This window comes from Ochlerotatus camptorhynchus, unplaced genomic scaffold, assembly GCF_037179485.1.
Source record: "Ochlerotatus camptorhynchus isolate MF236.1 unplaced genomic scaffold, CSIRO-AGI_Acam_v1.1 ptg000526l, whole genome shotgun sequence".
Classification (NCBI taxonomy): Eukaryota; Metazoa; Arthropoda; class Insecta; order Diptera; family Culicidae; genus Ochlerotatus; species Ochlerotatus camptorhynchus.
The window spans coordinates 645,423-654,926 of NW_027041010.1; the positions used below are offsets into that span (position 1 = coordinate 645,423).

General features: G+C 40.8%; 1 pseudogene; it reads left to right on the plus strand.

The window, feature by feature from the left end:
* The window catches only part of LOC135712970 (uncharacterized), a 168,476-nt pseudogene extending 164,282 nt beyond the window's left edge, over positions 1-4,194 (plus strand).
* Positions 4,195-9,504: the final 5,310 nt, after the last annotated feature.

The window sequence follows — 9,504 nt, forward strand, 5'->3', positions numbered from 1 at the left end:
TCTTCTTCAGTGGTATGGGCTGGCTTCGAACTTTAATAGGTGGCCCGCTGACACGGTGCCGGGATGGACACACGTGGCACCTGACGCTTTTGGTGTCCGAAAGCTGGAAACCTACCGCGCTGGCCCACCTGGCTATAGCGGAGACTGCTGCCTGGGCCTTGATCCTGTTACGTGCTGCTGTTGGGCCGGTAGTTACGATAAGTACATCGTCTGCATACACGAAAATGTAAACATTTTTCGGCAGTCCTCCGAAAACTCCGTTCATGGCCAAAAGGAAGAGGGTAACAGCGATAACTGAACCTTGTGGGACGCCCGTCTCTTCTCTGAAAAGCTGGGACCTCGTGTTGCCAACTGCGACTCTGAAAGAGCGATCGGTCAGGAAATTTTTGATGGAGTGGACCATGGGTCCACACAGCCCCCAGTTGACAAGCTGCTCTAAGACGAGGAGCGTCCACGTCCTGTTGAAGGCCTTCAATATATCCAACGCGACGATCTCGGTGTGGAGACCGCTATCGTTGGCACTATTGAGGACCTCCCCTAATGTTGCAAAATAAGTTGACGTTCCGTACCCTTGACGGAAGGCGTGCTGTCGATGGTCTAGTAGGTTTTCGGCTTCAAGGAAATGCTTTAGCCTCCTGTTGACCATTCGCTCCAGGACCTTGGCCATACAGCATGTCAAGGCTATTGGCCGGAACTTGCTAGCTTCACGGGTTGTTTCATTGGCTTTTGGGATGGGAATGACTAAACTCTCTTTCCACGACGCTTTATACGAGTTTTTGAGCCAGAGCTTGTTGAAAAGCTCCAGCATCCATAGCTGGCCTGGCGTTGGTAACCTCTTGAGTAGAGGGTACCCGATTTTGTCGGGACCCGCCGACTTTCCGTTGCTGCAGCGGAGGGCATGCTGCAATTCCTGCCAGGAGATTGCCTGGTTGATGTCCGAGTTTTCAGCGTCAGAAAGAAAAACTTGCAATGGATGACGTCGAAGGCTTAGCTTTCCGGTTGAATTCGTCTTTGTACTTCTCGATGGCTGCGAGATCGGCAAAGTACGAGCCGAGTTCGTCCGCTACAATTGCAGGGTCAGAAACAGCTTCACCGTTAATCTATACGTGGAGCGGTGTCATTGCCGGCATTGATTGTGCGACTCATGGTAGTGACGGAGAGCGTCCTCGCGGTCGGGATGTCCGATAGGAAGGCGCTTTACACGGCGAAGTGCTTTACACCGGGCTTTAACGGCTTTCCTCGTATCTTCATTCCACCAGCGTAGCGCTTTTCGCCGGAACGCTGCTGGTCTTTGAGATGGTTGCTGTTGCTGCTTCGTATACCACTTCTGAAAAGTCTTCAATGTTGTTCGGATTACGCTGTAGTAACAAGGTCTGAAAGGCTTCACCATAGCTATCGCAGTCCGCTTGTTCATAGCGCCAGCGGGGCCTCCATGTTGTCATCGGGAAGATGGCGGTCGAAAGTTGAACTTTGATGGGGTAGTGGTCACTACCATAGAGATCCGTGTTCGCGCTCCACTGAGTTTTTCCGGCAAAGCAGCGGCTGACAGCAGAGACGTCGATGGCAGAAGTATGCCGCCCGTTAAAGTACGTTGGCATACCGTCATTCAGGATCACCATGTCTTCCTTCTCGACAATATCGACCAGGGTAACACCTCGAGGGTCGGAGCGGGGGCAGCCCGGATTAGATGACATTTCCTCTCAAAATTGCGTTGCGCACTCTACATTGATGGTGGATCAAAAGGGCCTATTGGATTCAACTATTGAGCAGTCATTGAGTTTTTCGCTAACGTAGCAATAACCAGATTTTATTAAAATAATTTGTTCGCAAGATAAATTCATTTTCAGATTGCACCGTGAAAAATTATAAAAATCATCATTCTCTTGCGGACCAATTTTGATTTGGCAATGCTTCAAGGAAAAAATTGCAGCACTCTTAATCTTTTGAGGGTTTCTCTATTCACCACCAGAGGCTGAAACGATCGCTTAGTTTCTATTGAATTTGCCTATAGACAAGTACGTGACCATATAAGATTTTGACGTTCTGAGGTGGAATGTTATTGAGAAAATGATGGTGAAAAGGTATACCACGCATACAATCTAGTAAATTTTGGAAAATTTACTGATGTATATGCATTGATTACAAATTTTGTGCAGGTCATGCTTTATACTCATATTTTATCAGAAGAGTAATTGATGATCGCGAGTTTACAAAAAAAAATAAAAATAAAAAAAATATGTTTTAATCACAGAAAAACAGACATAACACATTGAATATTTCTCATTGTAAAGCATCGACACTAAAACTGAAGAGTATACTGTGGTGGGTTGTACGCTGAACAGATGGCGATAGTGTGTAAACGTCAAAAGCAATGGAATTTACTATGTTAATCTCAAATCGAAGGAAGACATTTTGCGCAACTACCATAAACCGGACTAGTTCATGTTGATCTTCGTCAAGCTTCGTCTACAATTTGGACTTCTACACCAACACATGTCAGACAGCCTTCAGGTTCAATTGGCTAAACTTGGTGAGTTCGTTCCATTTTGTAAATTTTTATCTCTTCAAACCAGTAACGTTGGAAGATCACCTTTTCGTGGTGCGTTACTGGTATAAGATTTACCACCGAACCCTAGTCGTGACAACTTCAAACTAGGGAATCAGGATTTTCAAAGTTGGATTAAAGGATCACATTTTAGTCCTTGTTACTTTTTATGATTTGATAATAGTGACAAGACTCGGGTAGGGACCATTTCTGCATTTCTATATTGTATATTTCAAATCAAAAATATTGTTAACGTTCATATATTTCACATAATCTTTTTCCCTTTGTCTTTCTCTTTTTCCTTTCCCTCTTCTCTTTTCAGAAAGTGAGTAATGGCGCTATAGCCATAAGTCATAAAAGGCTAGGGCAAGTGCTCATGCCCCACCGTCAGAAGACAATGAAGCATCACTTAACCTTTCTAGCTTTGATGTTTCCAACGACCAACCAATCATATAATTACCAAAATCGGAACGTACGATACGAGATGTCCACGTTTCATCCATTTATTGGATTCTGAAGCATCGTGTTTAAATCTTCGATTTAAACAGGCCCGATGTTTTCTGAATCATCTTGCCCCTTAAATGCTGCACAGTAGGCCTGGCCGTTTTGATATGTGTGACGCATCTTCGATGTGAAACATATATCAAAAAGACAAGAAAAATGATGTACGTATATGAATATCATTTTCCGAGATGCTTTTAAGAACTGGCTGTGTTGGTGTTAGATTAGATAAGATCAGATTAGAAAGCAAGGGAATTTACTATGCGTGCAACACGTGGCAGTACTACCAACTGAGACACTTTCAAATTGACCATTAGATGCTTGTTCGATGAACAACTTATGAGTGTTATGTCTGTTTGTCTGTGTTTTAATTATCAATAAAAAACATGCTTTTATCGGGCAGTATTCAAATGTTCGGGAAAGACGGAATCAGTGTCGGTCTTGCATTGCTTTTGATTTAATTTCTTCAAAGATCCCCTTACGCTCGTTTTTAATGGATTGGATGCCTTTGGAAGCTTTTCCATATTTCAAAGTAACGGCATAGCAGGATGTCCATTCAAATCCCATTTTTCAATTCACGGTTTTTCCCGGTTACTTAAAAAAAAACTCTACCTCTTACAAAAATAAGGCGTTCAAAAATAACCCTATAGAGATAATGTTATATTTTGCCTGCAGAATTGCTCTACAATTAGTCTCCTTTGATGATGGCCTAGATCTCCAAAATCTCATGGAATTAATAAAATAGAAAAGACTCACTGCAAAAAAACGAGCCTAAATGTTGTTTTGGTATGTCGGAACAAGCAAATATTAATACAAGATACTTGAGCAGGAGAAACACAGCATTAAAAGTTCTTCAAATATTCCTGAAGTTTAGATCTTGAAGTTCTATAAGCCAAACAACATTTTGTGGAATTCAAAGATGTGTTACCAAAATATTTACCATTCTCCAAATTGTATTTCGTAAAAGCGGGACTGTAGACGGGGAGATCTACCTCAAGGAGTGTCTACAGAAGCGTCTGCTTCCTCTGTTGAAGCAACACGAGGACCCCTTCGATCGTCTGGCCGGATCTAGCTTCGTGCCACTATTCACTTTCGTACCCAAGGATATGAACCACCCTCCAACGCACCAGAACTCAGGCCCATCTTAAAATACTGGGCTATTATGAAACAGGCACTACGGAATCATCCCAAGGAGGTCAAATCTGAGGAAGACATGAAGAAAAAGTGGGTTTCCGTACAGAAGAAGCTGTAGCCAGATGTTGTACAGAACCTAATGAGTGTAGTTAAGCGTAAGGTGCGAGTGTACGGTTATGGTATTGAAGATGAATTTATTGTCTGAAAGTTTGAAAAGGATCGGTCAACAAGGTAGTTTTCTACAGCGCTTTTTTTCGTGATGCAATTTGATGTGGGACACCCTTTATCCTTAAATACAATGAACTAAACTTCTTAGGATTTTGCTCATTTTTAGTCATAAAAAAGATTATTAATATTCCGCTATTTTTTTTTTCTAAGCTTCGTGCAATAGGTGAAAAGTTGAAAATCGAGCGTTTTACGCTTAAATCTAACTTCATACAGGTTCTTCCAATAAAGTCCAAAACTATAGCGAAAAATCAATAAATATCTGTTTAACCACCAACCAAGATTTAAAAAATGTAGGGGAAATGTCTCTAATTGTTGGCCTATGTATCTAATATTGGGCCCATCGCTAAAAATTTGCTATTGATCAATTTTATCTAGATGAACGCATTATTGGGACGTTACTTATGGATATTTTTAGTTGCTATTGAAAATGTAGTCGATTGCTAAATTTATGTATGGGTCCAAATTAGGGACACTTAGGCCGAACATTACCTGCATTTCCCCTATCTATTTACAATGTTTCCAAAAAAAATCCACTAGGGAGTACACTCAATTTTGCGATACACCGAGTATGTTGGCTGGTAGAACCAAGCGCGCACTAGGGTTGATGCATATATTATGTCACGCTCTAGGGGGGTTCTAATATTTTGTGACAAGCAATGCATTAGGTAAAGGAAAAAACGACACGATAGGGGGGGGGGGTAAATTTCTCCTCGATTTAGCGTGACATAATTAATGACCTCGCGCTCCTTGCGTAGACAATTGTCCATACAAATTTTTTTAAATTTGTATGGTCCGTGGATAATTGTCAAACCCGCCCCCCCCACCCCTAAACTGTCAACGTAGTTTATGAACAACCCCTAACCTACTTGTAGTTAGAGGGAACTAATTTTTTTGTAAATTACCAAATTACAACTAACGTCGTTTTGAGATGGTCGAGCGTAGCCAGCTCTTAAGTTTTTAATGAAAGCACTTTCCACAAGGCCTCTAGGTCTGGTAAACTTCACTACCGTACTAAGTATACCATTTACAAGACGCCGTTAGAACTGGCAGTTAGTTTATATATTCAAAAATATACTCATAATATCTTATTATCCAATATTAAAGCACTTGATTAAAACTTCAACTCACAAAGTTGGCTTATATAGGAGCATACCATTGGCACATTACGGGTTAACAGTTCATTAGACTGTAAGCCACTGAAAATGTGCAGCTCTCCTACATTTCCCTAGTATTTTGTTTTTCAGGTCAGTGCTGTGCCAACGGAAACAATTTTCCCGGCAAGCATCCTGCTAAAGTAATTATATATCATATAATTTTCACCTTCCTCTGGCGTTTAAAACGAAACTAGCTTCACCCTTCTGTTGGAAACAATTTTTGCATAGCATTGCAAAAACCACTGCCGAAACAGTCCGGGGTACCACAACTCAATGTAACGGGCCGAAACTCTGCCGTACAAAGCAATTCCTCTGCGGTGCTGGCTCGTATGTCGACCTCCATTTAATTTCCGCCAGGAGGAGAAAGTTGGACATGAAAATTGGACGGAAATTTAGCATGGACCGCCGCCAGCTCCGGGAACCGTACGGAGAAACTCTCACATTTGGGGTAAAAATTGGATTTCATTCAAAAAGGGAAGTTTATCATTTTTTTTTTCGATCTACAAGTTGCGAAAAATGATGTTGAAGTTTGGGGCTAGTTTTTCAAACAAACTATGTGTACAGATAAACAGACATGTGTATGTGAATGGAAAGCACACATGAGAACTTCACATTTGCAAGTGAACTGCTGCATCGGGTCTCTAAATTTGCTATTCGAGGTATGGTAGGGCAGGCCAAAACGCACTCCTGGAGTAAAATTGCCCATTATCAATTCGTGAATTTAACGTACAGCATTACTAGTTCAGTACTTAAACTAGCTTTTCGGCACATACAATCTCAGAACTAGTAATGGGAAAGCAAAGATAAACCGCGTGGGGGCTGTTTTACCCCAGGGGTGCATGATGAACTGTTCTCCCCTACTCCGCCCACCTTTCGGGATGGGTAGAAGGTTGCATGAGAGGGCCACATGGTAGGTAGTGGGGCTTTAGAGAACGGAAAAGTTTTTTCGGAAATGAATACAATCCTGGCCCGGTTCGCCGTTTGCTTGCCATGTGCAACAGTTTTGCCACTGCGAATAAGGAAGGCTGAGGCTGGAAGAAAAATGGTCAGTGTGCACATAAATATATTATTATAATGTGTGTATATGTGTACAAAGGGATTTGTTGCAGCATGTTTGCTCAGTAGATACCCTTCCAGTAAATAATGAGGTCCGATTAAGCCGGAATTCGGTGTATGGAATGTTGACTTTACGAGGTTTAGCACTTTATTACCCTGTAATTCCATTCCCAGGAAAAACAAGGGGCAGTGCAGTATGATGGAGATTTAAGCATTACACTTTCAACATAAACAGATTCATGGACGCTACTGCGTGTAGTTTGGAAAATGCTCGGCTTAAAGCATTCCACAGTATAGCAGCATGTGCATTCCAGACGTAGTCTTGTGTGCTCTTTTCTGCACTTGTGTAGTTTATCTAGAATCTCAACAAACTTCCCCAAGCAGCAGCAGCAGCAACGGAACAATTTTAAACAGATATAACTACGAGCCATAACTCTTCCTCTCGTGATCCCACAAACAGTGCATATGGCACGCTCCCGCTTCCTAACCCAGCCATGCTCAAGCACGTATGCCCTCCCCGTCTGTCTGAGCTTCAAAAATAGATCACATGCTGGTATGTTTGAACAACAAAAACAACAACAACTACACGAAAAGCTACAAACCACGAAGAAGGAAGATTTCCCGGGATATAAACCCAGCATGATTCCGCCACATAAATATGTTGCCCATAAGGAAGGGGACGTGGTTAACGTTAAGATGAAAAACGATAAGCAAAGCAAGGCATTACGTAGCAAAAACTTCCTCACATTGTAAGCAATGTGCTTCGATTTTATGTGGTTTATTTAGGAAATTTAAGCGTTTTCATAAATGTCAAAAATATGCTAGAAAAAAAAATAACCTTTCGAATTAAAGTGTTGTGATGAGCAGCAGATTTATGAACATTGAGATTATTAAATATGTCTAACAAATACCCTTGAAAAAAATACACACACAAATTTTGAGCAACTTCTTAGGTGGTATCCGGAATATGTCCAGGTGTTGGTCAATATGCTCCCTACGATGTCCTGACCAGCAGTGAGCTTTTTTTTAGATTTCTCGAGTAATTTTATGTATGTATGATGGGGTTTGGCTCTAGTTTGAAACTAGACACTCGAGGGTACCTCAAGGATCCGAACGTGTCAATTTTCTACCTGTATTTTGATTTCGAATTCTTGTGTAATTAGCTGTGTTGCATGACGAGTTTTTTGGTTCTAGTCAGGAACTGGCCACTTCCTCTAGGGTATCCGGAACATAGGCGGATGTTGCCAATGTGGTCGTTGTCACTTGGTTTAGCTGTCAATGATTTTGTTTTTAATTTTCTTGTGCGACACATCAAGCATGATGGGTTTAGCACAATTAAGGTCCCTTTTAGTCTCAAGACCCTTACCCACTGGAGCTTGATCCGAATACATCTCCGGAACCGGAGATTATTGCCAGATCAGCTACAATTGCACAGAGAACCAATAGATGATGCTTGGGTCTAGTATTCATTAGAGAGGGTCTAATATAAGAGAGGAGCGGACTGGCTGGTTTTGAGCCAAACGAACTGTCAAAGCCAGAGCCAATCGCGCAGCTCCTATCTTGATTGCATTGGAAGTGTTACTAGGATTCACCAAGGCATAGGTTGCCAAGGCAGTTTTTTTAATCCACTCCTCTCTTATACTAGACCCTCTCTAGTATTCATCCTCAATGTGGTGATCTCAAACTAGGCAATACCAGCGCTGGCCACACCCGAACGCAGGACAAGAAAGGAATGGGTAGGAATGTGTTGACGTGATACCCGCTATGTTGGAAGCCGAGAAATCATCTGCACTTCCACGAGAAATCACTGGGATGTTGGATAAAAGGATTGGGATTGCAGCAGGATTCGTTTTGGTAAACGATATGCTGAATTGATGCCCTAACGATTTCATAGCGCGAAGGAGCATGGGTTTGAACTCATGGTCTTCTACTCAGTAAGCTAAATCGATCGCCACTAGGCCACCGAGCTCCTTAAATCAGAAAACAAGTACGATCAAGTTTCCGTTCAATATGTTGATATTATGTATTGATCACGGCGACAACCCCACCGACAACGGCAACAATTTCTCTTGAGATGAATTTGATATGGATTTCCAATCAACACATCTTTCCTATAACTTAAATATTACTTCTTTTACGCACGCGTCCGATTAACCGAATTTCATCACGCTCAATAGTGTAAGCCCGAGCAAAGTCGGATATCAAAATAATATCAAAATGATATCAAATTATGTTTTTGAAATCATATTGCTAACATATTTTGATATGCTATTTTTTAATTTCAGTTGAGTTTATATTTTGTTATTTTTTGATATTTCTAAAAAAATATAATTAAAAACAAAATTTGATATTTTTTTGAAAGAGCTTCCACATTTGTCACTGAAATCTACATGTTGTTATTTTTTTTTCATGCTTGCTATTTTCTTCATGAACATCACAAAGACAATTCAAGCTGAACATTGCTTTAGGTCCTAAGTAGCATTGATCGATTCTCTTGATCGACATTCTCTTTCGTTAATAACTTGAGTACAAAAGCGTTTCTTGTTGTGTTTCACGTATTAGATGCAAGATAAAAGCTTCTTTTACAGATATGTGTGGTGAAAATACCTGGGAATTCCTTTACATGGCCGTGGAGATACAAAGAGAAAGTCGACGAAGAGAATCTGCCAATGTTACTTAGGATCTAATGCAATGCTCTGCTTGAATTATGATTTGTACAGTTATATTTTACATCATTTATTGATCTTAATCTACCTGCGAATTCAATTTACTAATCGATATAAGATAGATATCGATAGAACTGATTGAAGTATAGGTTTGTTTTTATTTTGAATAAATTAAATGAATAACATTTTTTGATTTTGAATCTTGATATCAACCAATAGA